We start from the raw sequence: 8789 nt of genomic DNA, 5'->3' as shown, positions 1-8789 counted from the left end.
AACGATGGAAGAGGGGGGTGACACAGCAGGCCGGGAGTCCGTCCGCGAGCTGCTCAAATTGGCCTTCACAGCCCATAAACTTCCCCCCAGCTAACCTGCCTCCAGCCTCTTCCCCGCGGACTGGCCATATAAAGTGCACTAGATAAATAAATAAATAAATAAATAAATAAAGAGCGAGCGACCTCCTACTTATATCGCTAATGATTCTTTCCGTGTGACAGTCACTGTGAAAGGGCAAAATGGACCTTGATATAAAAGGGCTCAATTGAATCAACCCCGCATTGCGATATTTACGCTGTCATATACAGTTTGAACATGGCTATTTTCTGTATTTCCATACTGTTCAGACAATTTATAAGTAGCATTTAGAATCCCCTCACAGGTACAGTAAATTCTTAAAATTCTCAAAATAGTACATGTGCATGCATGTAAATACTGTACCTAAACCTAGACCTATGGCAGGTTTGAATGAAACCAGCCCAATGTTGTTGTTGCATGCGTATTATGTATGCTCTGTACACTCTAGTGTTTGCCAAGAGATGTCAGACTGCATAGGTTAGCTGCAAAAGCTTAGCCTTACAGGTAGTGGTGAATCACATCTGAACACATCTTTCACAACTATAAAGAGAAGGCACCACCGATCCATCTACCTATAAAAGCAGGGGTTAAGCCAAACTATTACACACATCCATTGTCTTTGTTCTTTCGCTGTATCTTAGGCCTACCACTCGTTCTTATGCAAGCACACATTTTAGGATGGTTATATGAAAGAACACTAGAGGATGCACTGCATGCTCTCCAAGCAGGGGGTGGAGATATAGAACATCTGGGATGGGGTTTGATACAGAATTGTTAAACACCTCCTCATGAACTTTTGACCGCCTCTGGAACAGGAGAGAGGATGGTCCAGGGTGGACTTCAAACAGCCTAGCTGTAGGCAGCAAGCAACCTTGGGATAAAAACACAACACTGGCAGTTTCTCCTCAGGTAGAAATGAACTGAAAAGATCAGAAGTTGCTATTTGATGGTGAGCAAAACCTGTCTTGAACAAGGAATGAAAAGGAAAAGACATACTGCATCTAAACTTGCCAAGCTGTGTAAGCACAATTCGTTTTCACAGTTATACAATGCAATACTATAACTTTAGTTAGCACTGAAGCTAACGCCACTAGTAGAAAAACAAGGGACAGCACAAATGTCATGCATAGAATGTGTATTAACAAATATAGCAGCTTGCATACAGATTGCAACCAAAATTCCCCAAAACAACTAAAATCTCAGTCACTAAATCACAATCGAAAATGCTAAATCAAGTCTCTGTTGCAATCAACCTATTGTATGTATCTGTCCTCCAGCATAAATCATCAATTCAATATGAAGTCCATCAAGAAAAAATCCCAAATATAAGCAAAATCCAATAAATTAAAATGCAAAAACTGAAAAAAGGATTGATCTTACCAGTTCAGTTATTAAAAGTTAGACTTCCAAACTTGCAGTTCACAGTGTATTAGTAAACTGGCAAACCTGGAAAAAGTGTTTGCTTTTGTTTTTGCTTGTTAAAGGCTGTCATCCATGCTAAATCAAACAATGATGGGGTGATACACAAAGTTAGGTTGAATGATACACAAAGTTAGGCCATTTTCAAGTGGTCAAAGGTCAAATCGGGTGAAAATGGGCATAAGGGAAATAGTAATAGAATTAGGATAGAGGTTTGCACGGGACTGATGAATTCATCCCGCTCCTACCTGCACCCGCAGCTTTTCATACTGCACCCACCCGCATCCGCTGGCTTTCTGTCCGACTCCCACCCGCTACCACAAGAACTGGTCCCGAACCCAACCCAACTGCAATGTTATTTTAGGGGTATGTGATGCAGCTCACTTGCCAGCCATGGTCCCAGCTATTTTTGTGTCCTATAGACAATATCAAATGAGCAAAGGTAACCTAAGAAATAGCATAGGTTAAATTACCAGACATTCTCACGTGGCCTTCAGAAAGCATTCATACACCTTGACTTATTCCACATTTTGTTGTGTTACAAGCTGAATTAACAATGCATTAAATTGTTTTTCTTTCTCACTAATCTAAACAATACCCCATAATGACAAAGTGAAAACATGTTTTTAGAAATGTTTGCAAATATATAGAAAATGAAATACTGAAATATCTCATTTACATAAGTATTCACACCCCTGACTCAATATTTTGTAGAATAACCTTTGGCAGAGATTACAGCTGTCAGTCTATCTGGGTAAATCTCTAAGAGCTTTCCACACCTGGATTGTGCAACATTTGGCCATTATTCTTTTCAAAATTCTTCAAGCTCTGTCAAATTGGTTGTTGATCATTGCTAGACAACCATTTTCAAGTCTTACCATAGATTTTCAAGTAGCACTTTAACTGTTTTCTTGGTAAGCAACTCCAGTGTAGATTTGGCCTTGTATTTTAGGTTATTGTCCTGCTGAAAGGTGAATTCATCTCCCAGTGTCTGGTGGAAAGCAGACTGAACCAGGTTTTCCTGTAGTTCCTGTACGTTAGCTCAGTTGGTAGAGCATGGCGCTTGCAACGCCAGGGTTGTGGGTTTGTTTCCCACGGGGGGCCAGTATGAAAATGTATGCACTCACTAACTGTAAGTTGCTCTGGATAAGAGCGTCTGCTAAATGACTAAAATGTAAATGTGGAATCATGTAGTAACCAAAAAACAGTCTTGAAGGAGTTCCCACATATGCTGAGCACTTGTTGGCTGCTTTTCCTTCACTCTGCGGTCCAACTCATCCCAAACCATCTCAATTGGGTTGAGGTCGGGTGATTGTGGAGGCCAGGTCATCACTCTCCTTCTTGGTCAAATAACCCTTACATAGCCTGGAGGTGTGTTAGGTTATTGTCCTGTTGAAAATCAAATGATAGTCCCACTAAGCGCAAACCAGATGGGATCACCAGCAAAGCACCCCCACACAATCACACCTCCTCCTCCATGTTTCACGGTGGGAACCACACATGCGGAGATCATCCGTTCACAGATTTCCACAGGTCCAATGTCCATTGCTCGTGTTTCTTGTCCCAAGCAAGTCTCTTCTTATTATTGGTGTCCTTTAGAGTGGTTTCTTTGCAGCAATTCGTCCATGAAGGCCTGATTCACGCAGTCTCCTCTGAACAGCTGATGTTGAGATTAGTCTATTACTTGAACTCTGTGAAGCATTTATTTGGCCTGCAATTTCTGAGGCTGGTAACTCTAATGAACTTATCCTCTGCAGAAGAGGTAACTCTGGGTCTTCCTTTCCTGTGGCGGTCCTCATGAGAGCCAGTTTCATCATAGCGCTTGATGGTTTTTGCGATTGTACTTGAAGAAACTTTCAAAGTGCTTTAAATTTTCTGGATTGACTGACCTTCATGTCTTAAAGTAATGATGGACTGTCATTTCTCTTTGCTTATTTCTTGCCATAATATGAACTTGGTCTTTTACCAAATAGGGCTATCTTCTTCTGTATACCACCCTTACCTTGTCACAACACAACTGATTGGCTCAAACGCATTAAGAAGGAAATAGATTCCACAAATTAACAAGGCACACCTGTTAATTTACATTCTTTTAGCAGACGCTCTTATCCAGAGCAACTTACAGTTAGTGCATACATTATTTTTAATACTGGCCCCCCGTGGGAATCGAACCCACAACCCTGGCGTTGCAAACGCCATGCTCTACCAACTGAGCTACATCCCTGCCGGCCATTCCCTCCCCCTGGACGACGCTGGGCCAATCGTGCGCCGCCCCAAGGGGTCTCCCGGTCGCGGCCGGCTATGACAGAGCCTGGATTTGAACCAGGATCTCTAGTGGCACAGCTAGCAAAATGAAATTACAGTTTTAATATCTCTGGCCCAGAAAGTCAGATTCTTATGAGGTAAAGTTCTCCTTGGTGGCTCTACAGACCCCAACTCTAGGTGAACACGTGAATGTTCATATTTTCTGTATATTAGCATCTCTTAAATCATAATAACTGTATAAAAGGTAACCATTAATGCATTCATTCAAAAGTCTAAGTGTTTATGTTTGATCAGGGACATTTCATTGTTTTTAATTGTTATGTCCCCTCCACTTCTAAAACCAAAGTTGCGCCCCTGTGTTTGATCATCTACTCAGTTTTAGTTAAGAATTTCAGGATATTTACCCTAAATCTATTACTATTTCCATCATGCCCATTTTCACCAGATTTGACCCCTTGATAATAGCCTTAAACTACATTTTACGTGACATCCGGCCTTTGTGCATCACCCCATCATTGTTTGATCTAGCATGGATGACAGCCTTTAACAACCAAAAAAAAAAGCAATAACTTTTTCCAGGTTTGCTGGTCTACTATATAGAGTTGAGAAAATACGGTTTTAAAATATTTTCCTAGTTCAATTTCAAAATGTCTGCCTGCTTTTTCTCTCTCCTTGCCTGTCTAATTGACTATGGGTGAGGTTAGGGAATGACCAGGGCATGGCTCCTGGCTGACTACAAGTAGACTCCTGCCAGATCTCGCTAGTCCTGGATAGATGTTTAACATATTAGCTAAACCAAATCATGTGATATAGCAATCTGATACTTAACTGCACAGTTGGGGATGTGGCACACAACCATTAGTTGATGCAATGCAACGTCTGCAATGTAGTCAGTCTGAAACGATACCACATGCATACAGTACATTCTAAGAAGACTGCCATATCATTTTGTCCTCTCTGTTCTGACAAATTTTAAGTCTCAATTTTACCTTTGTTCTACAATATGGATGTTCAATGAATATGCCTACAACAACCTGTTACAAAATGTTGTACATTTCTCAATGCAAATCATGGCACTTTCAAAGTCCCAGTCTATGAATGGTTTGTGTGTGTCACTGAGGTATTCATTTTCTTCCAGACATCTCTGCAATTGGCATCTCCACTTAAGTCCAAGAGGCTTCTCAGTTCTCACTGAAGGTGAAACAGTCATCTGTCAACATTATTATCTGAGGACCAATCTCTGATACCAGCCTGTGTTGGCAATGTACAGTACATTGAAAGACGAAGACTACATAATAGACAATGGCTTCTTCTCATTCCAATAATCAACCATATGGTTTCTCCCGGTACATGAGCGATGCATATTGTGCCAGGCTCATTAGGGGAGAAGAATATGCATGATTATTCCCTCCATGGGACTCCTCCATTGGAGGACTATGGTGTACTGTAATTACACACATCAATTATTCACGTTACTAATGTTATTGGTCTGTAATTCTATTACACTCCAATATTAAATGTACAGGTTCTGGGCCCAATCTTATACAGTAGGCTAGTTATGCACACCAGCCTAGAAACTTCAAAGACATACTGTACCGATATACCAGCTTACTACAATCTCCTGATGATGTTTCTCTGTTTCTTCGCTGTTCACCTGTGGGCTAAGGTTAGATTTAGATTTTGTGCTTGTATGAAGAAAATGCATAATGTTTTGCCCTTTCATGATATCTGTCCTTCCAAATTGCATTTGGCAGTACAGGACTAAGTCAAGAACCTTTCATCCTTCATGGCTTTTTAAGTTTAACTTCTCAAGTTGTAATTCACTCCTCCTTGAACTATGTGTTCAACAAGTAAGGCACTAGATACCTACAGTACATTCTTCACATGCTCGCACTGGGCAATCTTGTTTTTTAGCCATGCCCTTCAAGGTTACATCCTGGTATTCCTGTAGGGAGCTTGGTTTTCTGTGCAGTCATAGTCCATGCTAAGGTTCGGTGCACACTGGCCCCTATCAAAGCAAAAAAAAATGCTGCTACATTTTAAATGGGTCACTCGCTCTACGGGCCCAGGGAGATGGGCACGGCCAGGGCTGTGGCAGCTCCACTCACCCTCAAACGGGTCGATGATGCATGGCCGCTGGGCTCCGGCAGCTCACCCCAGAGGGCCGGAGAGAACGTGGAACACCCGTGGAACGGCCCAGTCAAGGTCATCGTGAGGAATGCTGGACATCTGCCATTACAGCCAGAACACCACCACAACCATGCATGAGCAACAGAGCACATCAATCTAGCAGTAAAGATTGTAAAGCCAATGTACTGTGTATAGACATAAACTGTGCATTAGGCTTCATATTGCACAGAGTATGATATTGTGTTTATTATATGTCTGTATTTCTCAACTTGACATTTTATGAAAAGGAAACATAAGGAGAAACATGGATGAATTAATACACTTTAGTATAAAACACTTTGTGGAGGGGATTAATATTTACTGTAATTTACGTCTACATTCATAACATAAGTTATAACATAACGGTAGGAAGGACGTAAAAACCACTTTGGGTAAATATACACTGAGTGTATAAAACATTATTAATATTGAGTTGCACCCGCCTTTGCCCTCAAAACAGCCTCAATTCGTCAGGCATGGACTCTACAAGGTGTTGAAAGTGTTCCACAGGGATGCTGGCCCATGTTGACTCCAATGCTTCCCACAGTTGTGTCAAGTTGGCTGGATGTCCTTTGGGTGGTGGACCATTCTTGATACACATGAGAAACTGTTGAGCGTGAAAAACCCAGCAGCGTTGCAGATCTTGACACACTCAAACCGGTGCGCCTGGCACGTACTACCATACCCCATTCAAAAGCACTTTTTTGGTCTTGCCCATTCACCCTCTGAATGGTACGCAAACACAATCAATGTCTCAATTGTCTCAAAACTTAACGATCCTTCTTTAACCTGTCTTCTCTACATTATCTACACTGATTGAAGTGGATTTAACAGGTGACATCAATAAGGGATCATAGCTTTCACCTGGATTCACCTGGTCAGTCTATGTCATGGAAAGAGCAGGTGTTCCTAATGTTTTGTACGCTCAGTGTGTTATGTCCGACAGCAGAGCTAGCACATTTTAGGGTAGCATTAAAGAGAGACTCTGCATCACCTAAAACATATTGCTTCATTGCATAAAAGCTACCACTGGAAAATATATTTAAGACTTTGCTTGACATAATATGTATCCCTTTGAGTGGGGGGACTTAATTCACAAAATTAATTAAATAACTAAATTAATCATCATAAAAATTGCATAATGTTCTGCCCTTTTGAGCGATTGTTATCTGAATTAATGTTACATCACTCCCACAAAGCTTCTATATTTAGCTACATATTTTCTTTATCATTGTTTTTATGTGTTTCATTATCAATGTTTGTCTTTTCCTCCGTTCAATGCCTTGTTATCTCCAAATCTCTCTCCCTCCTCTTGGCTTCTTTTTATCTCTCACCTCTGTTCCGTTTCTCAGTTTAGCTGACACATTTTCTCATCTCTCTCTCCCCTCTTGCTTCTATTTCATACATTGGCTTCCTTTGTTCCTATCGTATTACTCATCATTTCCTACTCTACTTTCACATGACACACTTTTAACCCTTCACTATTACTTACTCTCTCCCCTTTGTATCATTGTCAATTGTGGGCATTATCCCCCATAACATTTGCATACGCTTATTCTCCTTGCATAGTGTCTGTTTTCTGTCTTCATTTCACTCTTCCTGTCTTTCCTCCCTCCTCCACCTCACTTGTTTCTTTTGACATCTCTCTCTTCATCTGTCCAGTTCCCCCACTGCATCTCCCTATCCCTCCCTCTCTCTTTCACACACTCATGATTTCCCTCAAGAATCTCTCGTCTCTTTTCATATCTCTCTCTCTTTTTCATATGGCCAGATTCCCGCCCTCCCTCCATCCCTTCCTCTCACCCTCTTTTTACATACTTCTGATTTCACTACCTCTCAGTCCACTCCTCCCTTCATTCCCCCTCTCCCTCCCTCTATCCATCCCTGCCTCCCTCTGTCCCTTTCTCTTTTACATACTCCTGATGCTCTCATCCTGGCCCCTGCCTGTCCGCAGGGATTAATTGATAGTGAGAGATAATACATCTTCCCATTAGGAGCAGGCCCCTGCCCATCGCTCATTATGCACCAGCTGCTCCTGGGCGCCGAGGCCCGGGGTTCCCCTGCTTTCTTTAACACCGACGTCTGGCATCTCCGCGGCAGCAAGGTTAATCTCTCTCTGTCGCAGTTCTGTCTGTCTGCTGGCTCACGACTCACACACACACACACACACACACACACACACACACACACACACACACACACACACACACACACACACACACCCCAGTCAGATGTTTACAGTCTGTGGACTATTGTTAATTGTTGTGAGATACACTATATATACAAAAGTATTTGGACACCCCTTTAAATTAGTGGATTCGGCTATTTCAGCCACACCCGTTGCTGACAGGTGTATAAAATTGAGCACAAAGCCATGCAATCTCTATAGACAAACATTGGCAGTAGAATGGCCCATACTGAAGAGCTCAGTGACTTTCAACGTGGCACCATCATTGGATGCCACCTTTCCAACTATCGTCAGTTCGTCAAATTTCTGCCCTGCTAGAGCTTCCCCGGTCTACTGCAAGTGCTGTTATTGTGAAGTGGAAACGTCTAGGAGCAACAACGGCTCAGCCGCAAAGTGGTAGGCCTCACAATCTCACAGAACGGGACCGCCATGTGCTGAAGCGCGTAAAGATCGTCTGTCCTCGGTTGCAACACTCACTACCGAGTTCCAAACTGCCTCTGGAAGCAACGTCAGCACAATAACTGTTTGTCGGGAGCTTCATGAAATGGGTTTCAGCTGCACACAAGCCTAAGATCACCATGCACAATGCCAAGCGTTGGCTGGAGTGGTGTAAAGCTCGCCGCCATTGGACTGTGGAAGGCCCTTCCCTGTTTTAGCATGACAATGCCGT

Source organism: Coregonus clupeaformis, unplaced genomic scaffold (assembly GCF_020615455.1).
Source record: "Coregonus clupeaformis isolate EN_2021a unplaced genomic scaffold, ASM2061545v1 scaf2254, whole genome shotgun sequence".
In the NCBI taxonomy this organism is placed as follows: domain Eukaryota; kingdom Metazoa; phylum Chordata; class Actinopteri; order Salmoniformes; family Salmonidae; genus Coregonus; species Coregonus clupeaformis.
This window is presented reverse-complemented; position numbering follows the sequence as displayed.